General features: G+C 38.8%; 1 pseudogene; it reads left to right on the forward strand.

The window, feature by feature from the left end:
- Positions 1-1,458: 1,458 nt before the first annotated feature.
- LOC117198196 (TGF-beta-activated kinase 1 and MAP3K7-binding protein 2-like) lies at positions 1,459-2,840 on the forward strand (annotated as a pseudogene).
- Positions 2,841-6,645: the final 3,805 nt, after the last annotated feature.

Below are 6,645 nucleotides of genomic sequence, written 5' to 3' on the forward strand. Positions count from 1 at the left end.
CTGTTTTTATATTTTGGAGATTAATCCCTTGTCAGCCACTTCATTTGCAAATATTTTCTCCCATTCTGTGGGTTTTCTTTCTGTTTTATTGATGGTTTCCTTTACTGTGCATACAATGCCTTCAATTGTTACATAGACGAGTCACATAGCTTCCTTTCTGCAAGCTCCATGGGACGGGATTTCCATCTGCCTTGTTCACTTTTGTATTCTCAGCATCTTTGATGCTAGTGCCTGGTTAGTGCTCAGTAATATTGGTGAATGACTGCTCCTGTTATTCTTGATCTAAGAACACCAGTTTTCTATTATTTGATGCTTCCTATTTAATTCCTGAAACATGTGGGAGACGTACTATGATGTGATGATACATTTCAACTTTTCAAATGTAAATAGGGCCACATTTCCTGAATTTAGCCTTTTCTTCCTTTAATAAACATTGATATTTCTCTGAAAGAAATATAAAATAAAATCAGTTTCCTGAATTCCTGAAAAGGATTGCAATTACCTTTTTACAATAAGGTTTTCCCTAAAGGTCCTGACTTTGTATGTAGAACCCAGGCTGCATCCACTATAGAAGTGGCCCAGGTCTCCTTCTACACTGAGAGAGTCACAAACACAGAGCTGTTCAGCTCCAGCTGTTCAGCTCTACCCAGTGACCACCTCCAGCCTGAATTCCCTTAGTAAACACACTCCTACACCCGTGACAGATGGGCCTTTTTTCTGGCAAAGCAAACACACAAATCTGATATCTCCCCTCTCCTTTCATCAGAGTCTAGAAAATCTAAAAGGGCAGGTGCCATCTTATTCCAGACAGAACCCAAAGGAACTCAGGTACTTCATGGAAAGACTTCTCTCTATAGAGATATAGGAAAGCAGAGGCAATACACACTCTCACATGCACTCATGCACACTCACATTCACACACTCATACACAGTCAGAAGATGAATTGGAAGGTAGGACTTGAGGAAGTCAGGGAAAACAGACCTTATGAAACAGGAAAACTTCATGAGATGAGAGAAAATCAATAGGAATAATGAGATGTAAAATGAGATGTTAACATATATATATATATATATGAAAGAGGGTGGGATGGGGTGTGGAAGCAGAGGGAGGGAAAGAGGCATCAGGAGGACCAGCCTTGCCCAACTATTATTCTTGACCACAGTACCAGCAAGGTGACTGGTAAAGAGGAAAATGCCTGACTGAAAAGATAAGTACTATTTCCATCGAGGCCTAGAATTACCCACTGTGCAAGTAGGTCCAATCAGACAATATCCAAATGGTTCAGAAAGCCACCAAGTTGATCTTTGGGTCCTTATAAGTCTTACAGCAAAATGTTCTGAAACATCTGTGGCTATAGTAGCCAAGAGCATGTTATGGATAACAATATCCAGGCTTCCCCTTGGGAAAGTAACTAGCCTGTTTGTAGAGGAGACCCATATGTCACAGTTGGCTTTGAAATGTATGGTCTACACAATCACATGACTTTTCTCAACCTAGACATGTAGTCTCAGAATGATGACCACCATGGACAAGAAGGAAATGGAAAAAGGAAGTAGGATTTGAATATGCAGCATCATTGATAGGCAACTTCAAGGTGGACAGTCCCATAGTGAATGATTCTAGCAGGAACCACAGACAGCAGCAGCTCAAGTTCCCCAAGGCATTAAGGTTTTTAGAATGTCCAGTCTACCTGGTGCTTCAAATTTGGTACCATATCTTAGATTTTACTCAGGCAGCTAAAGAATCTAGCCTTCCTCAACAAACTCCCAGATTCAATCCCATTATAGTAACTTCAGCCCCAAATATCCCAGCTGACCATAATGCTCCAACATATTTGCACATAGATGGTATCCTTCCATCTGTGATAAGAGTATGGAGGGAAATTTGATTTTATTAACACAACTGTATAGAACCAGCTGCATTCTGGTTGGTGTCTCAGTTTAATTGCATGCACCCTCAACAAGTCTGTCTACCTTTCCAGCCTGAGGTGTGGACCCTTTGTCCTGCATTTAACCCAACAATCCAACAGCCAGGTCAGCAGGGCCACCAGAATTCTCATCTGTGTCCATCAGCTCACCATTTAGGCTACAACCATGAAGAGTTCATTCATCTGGTAGGTCACAATCATCTATGCATTAGTCAATATAATATTCAGAATATTTCAACAGAACCTTCAAAAAACAGATTGAAATTCAACTTGAACTTTTGTGAAGTTTCAAGTTGAAAATAATAATTGAAAATAAATAATTCTTTGACCTGTTGTATTAAAAAATAAATTAAAAATTGAAAATTGAAAAATAAAGGAAGAATTCTTTGAAATGGCATTTTTCTGGGCTTTGAACCTGCAGCACTTCCTCTTTTGTTGACAGCCAGACTTTACTAGAAATCAGCCAACTATTTACATAGCTGCCAGTCCCCAAAATACTAATGAGGCAATGTCCCATATTAAACATAAAGTCTATATTTCAGCTAAAGACATGAAGAAGATGAACAAGTTATGCAGAATCAGCCCACCCTTCTGATATCTACAAAATGTGGACCATCTGCTGGCTCCAAAAATATGTCTGAGCAAGTGATCACAGACTCTACACTTATTTGTTGCAATACTTCCAAATATCAAATAATGGGCAACCGCTCTACAACTTCTCCTCAAGCAGTGGTCTCCCAACCCAACACAAAGCATCCTTTAAAAACTGCAGTTTCTGACCTGAAGTTTTACCAACTGGTGTCCTCAATCTTTGAACTTTCTGAACTTTCAAGTCTTCTAAACCTTCCTGACTGTTGTATACAGACAGAGTGTATTCAGCAGCTCATAGGCCAAATTTTCACACGAGGCTAGACTAATACAAGCATGGAAATTGAATGTTATTAGTTGTTATAGACTGTGTTGTGTCCCATAAAAATTCATATGTTGAAGACCTAATACCCATTACTTCAAAATGTGACTGTATTTGGAGATAGTGCCTTGAAAGAGATAATTAAGTTAAAATGAGGTCATTAGAGTGGGCCCTAATCCAACATGACTGATGTCCTTATAAGAAGAGGAGATGAGCACACAGACACACATAGAGGGACCACCATATGAAGACACAGGGAGAAGATGGCCATCTACAAGCCAAGGAGAGGGGCCTCAGGAGAAACCAACCCTGCAATCAAGAATTTGATCTCACACTTCTAGCCTCCAGAATTGTGCGAAAATAAATTTCTATTGTTTAAGACTCAAGACACAAAATATGGCAAAGGAGATCATTGAATTTGTGCTGTCTCTACTTATTTGGTCACCCAGCCTTAGTCTATTGTGAGCAGTGAGAACGGCTAAGGCATTTCTGAGCCAAAAGGCTCACTATGTTCTCTAAAGCCAAACCCAAATTTAGGAGAAGTAGCATCATTACCATGGCAGAATAAGAGTTCTACTGTCTTCTCTCAAAGAACACTAATTTTGACAAATACCTACAGACAAGGGTGCCTTTGTGGAAGTCTGGGAGCCCAGCAGAGAAATTCTAGCACAGAGTTGGAACAAGAAAAATTCAAAATGAAAGAAATGGAGATCCATGATTTGGTCTGTGATTTTCCCAATAAAGGACTCAAAATAGTTGTTTTAAGGAAGCTAAGTGTTCTACAGGAAAACACAGAAAGACAAGTCAATGAAATTAAGAAAATTATACACAAACAAAATAAGAACTTTAACAGAGAGATGGGAATTATTAAAAAGAACTAAATAGTAATTCAGGAACTGAAGAATACAAAGATGAAATAAAACCTGCAATAGAAAACATCAGCAAAAGATTGGACTAAGAAGAGAAAAGAATCTATGAGGAAGAATACAGGTCATTTAAAATTATCCATTCAGAGAAGACCAAAGAAAAAAAAGAATGAAAAAGAGTGAAGAAAGTCTAGTGAAAAATGAGATATCACTAAAATAAGAAACCTATGCATACTGGAGTGCCAGAAGGAGAAGACAGGGAGAAAGGGACATAATGTTTATTGAAAACAATACTGGCTGAAAATTTCTCAAATCTGGGAACAGATTTGGACATCAAAGTTCATGAAACTCATAGACCCCACCACCACTAAATTTCAACCCAAAATAATCTCCTACAAGACACATTATTTTAAAATTGTCTAAAATCAAAGACAAAAAGTGCATTTTCAAAGCAGCAGGAAAAATAAAGTTCCTCACATACAAGAAAACCCCCATGAGGCTACCAGCAGATTCCTCACCAGAAACTTGCAGATTAGGAGAGAATAAGATGATATATTTAAAGTGCGAAAAGAAAAACTGCCAATCAAGAATACTTTGCCCAGAAAATTTGTCCTTCAGAAATGAAGATGAAATACTTTCAGAAACAAAATATGAGGGAGCTCATAACAACTAGACCAGCCTTTTAAAAATGCTGAAAGTCCTTCAAGTTGAAATAAAAGGAACGTAATAAGTAAGATGAAAACACAAAACACACTGGTAAAAGTAAGTATGTGGTCAAATTCATAATACTTTAATACTGTAATATGGTGGTTTGTTAACCACTTAACTATAGGATAAAGGTTAAAGCAAAAAGTACATTTTTAGTTACAACTATAATAATTTGTTAATTGATACACAATGTAAAATTGCATATATTGTGACATCATACATAATTGTTGGGGTGGGGAATAAAAGGAGAGAGTTTTGTATGCAATTGAAGTTAAGTTGTTATCAGCATAGACTGTATATCAATAAAATGTTTTATGAAGCCCTCATGGTAACTACAAAGCAAAAACCTTCATTAGATACACAAAAGATAAGGAAAAGAAAAGCACACCACTCTAAAAATCATTAATTTACAAAAGAAGAGAGAAACAAAGGAAGAAGGGAATTACAAAATAGCCAGGAAACAAATTATATGGAATTAGTAGGTCCTGGCCTATCAATAATTACTTTAAATATATATGGAATAAATTATTCAATCAAAAGTCATATAATGGGCCACCGCTGCTGCTGCCACCCCTGCACAGGAGCCGTCGCCATGCTCATGAAACCACTTCTCCCGCCACTGACTGAATACAGCCGTGTGGCTGACAGGGGCTAGGTGCTCCAGCCTGGTGTCAGGCCTGAGCCTCTGAGGTGGGAGAGCCGAGTTCAGGACATTGGACCACCAGAGATCTCCCGACCCCATGTAATATCAATCGGCGAGAGCTCTGCCGGACATCTCCATCTCAACACTAAGACCCAGCTCCAATCAATGACTATCAAGTTCCAGTGCTGGACACGCTATGCCAAACAACTAGCAAGACGGGAACACAACCCCACCCATTAGCAGAGAGGCTGGCTAAACTCATAAGTTCACAAACACTGCAAAACACAACACCAGACACTGTCCAGCCCACTAAAAAGACAAAATCCAGCCTCATCCACCAGAACACAGGCACCAGTCACCTCAATCAGGAAGCCTACAGAACACACTGAAACAACCTTACCCACTAGGGGTTGACAACAAAAACAATAGGAATTATGAAACTTCAGCCTGTGAAAAGGACACGCCAAACACAGTGAGTTAAGCAAAATGAGAAGACAGAGAAATACACAGCAGATGAAGGAGCAAGGTAAAAACTCAGCAGACCAAAAAAAATGAAGAGGAAATAGGCAGTCTACCTGAAAAAGAATTCAGAGTAATGATAGTAGAGATGATCCAAAATCTTGGAAATAGAATGGAGAAAATACAAGAAATGTTTAACAAGGACCTAGAAGAACTAAAGAGCAAACAAAAAGTGATGAAGAACAAAATAAATGAAATTAAAAATTCTCTAGAAGGAATCAATAGCAGAATAACTGAGGCAGAAGAATGGATAAGTGACCTGGAATATAAAATACTGGAAATAATTCCCGCAATGCAGAACATAGAAAAAAGAAAGAAAAAAATTGAGAACAGTCTCAGAGACCTCTAGGACAATATTAAACACACCAACATTCGAATTATAGGGTTCCCAGAAGAGGAAGAGAAAAAGAAAGGGACTGAGAATATATTTGAAGAGATTATAGTTGAAAACTTCCCTAATATGCGAAAGGAAATAGTCAGTTAAGTCCAGGAAGGACAGAGAGTCCCAGACAGGAAAAATCCAAAGAGAAACACACCAAGACACATATTAATCAAACTATCAAAAATTAAATACAGGGCTTCCCTGGTGGCACAGTGGTTGAGAGTCCGCCTGCCGATGCAGGGGACACGGGTTCGTGTCCCGGTCTGGAAGGATCCCACATGCTGTGGAATGGCTGGGCCTGTGAGCCACGGCCACTGAGCCTGCACGTCTGGAGGCTGTGCTCTGCAATGGGAGAGGCCACAACAGTGAGAGGCCCGCGTACTGAAAAAAAAAAAAATTAAATACAAAGAAAAAATATTGAAAGCAGCAAGGGAAAAGCAACAAATAACATACAAGGGAATCCCCGTAAGGTTAACTGCTAATCTTTCAGCAGAAATTCTGCAAGCCAGAAGGGAGTGGCAGGACATATTTAAAGTGGTGAAAGGGAAAAACCTACAACCAAGATTACTCTACCCAATAAGGATCTCATTTAGAAAGGACAGAGAATATAAAAAGGAACTTTTCTAGGCAGGAAACACAAGGGAAGGAAAAGACCTATAATAACAAATCCAAAACAATTAAGAAAATGG

This window comes from Orcinus orca, chromosome 3 (assembly GCF_937001465.1).
Source record: "Orcinus orca chromosome 3, mOrcOrc1.1, whole genome shotgun sequence".
NCBI lineage: Eukaryota > Metazoa > Chordata > Mammalia > Artiodactyla > Delphinidae > Orcinus > Orcinus orca.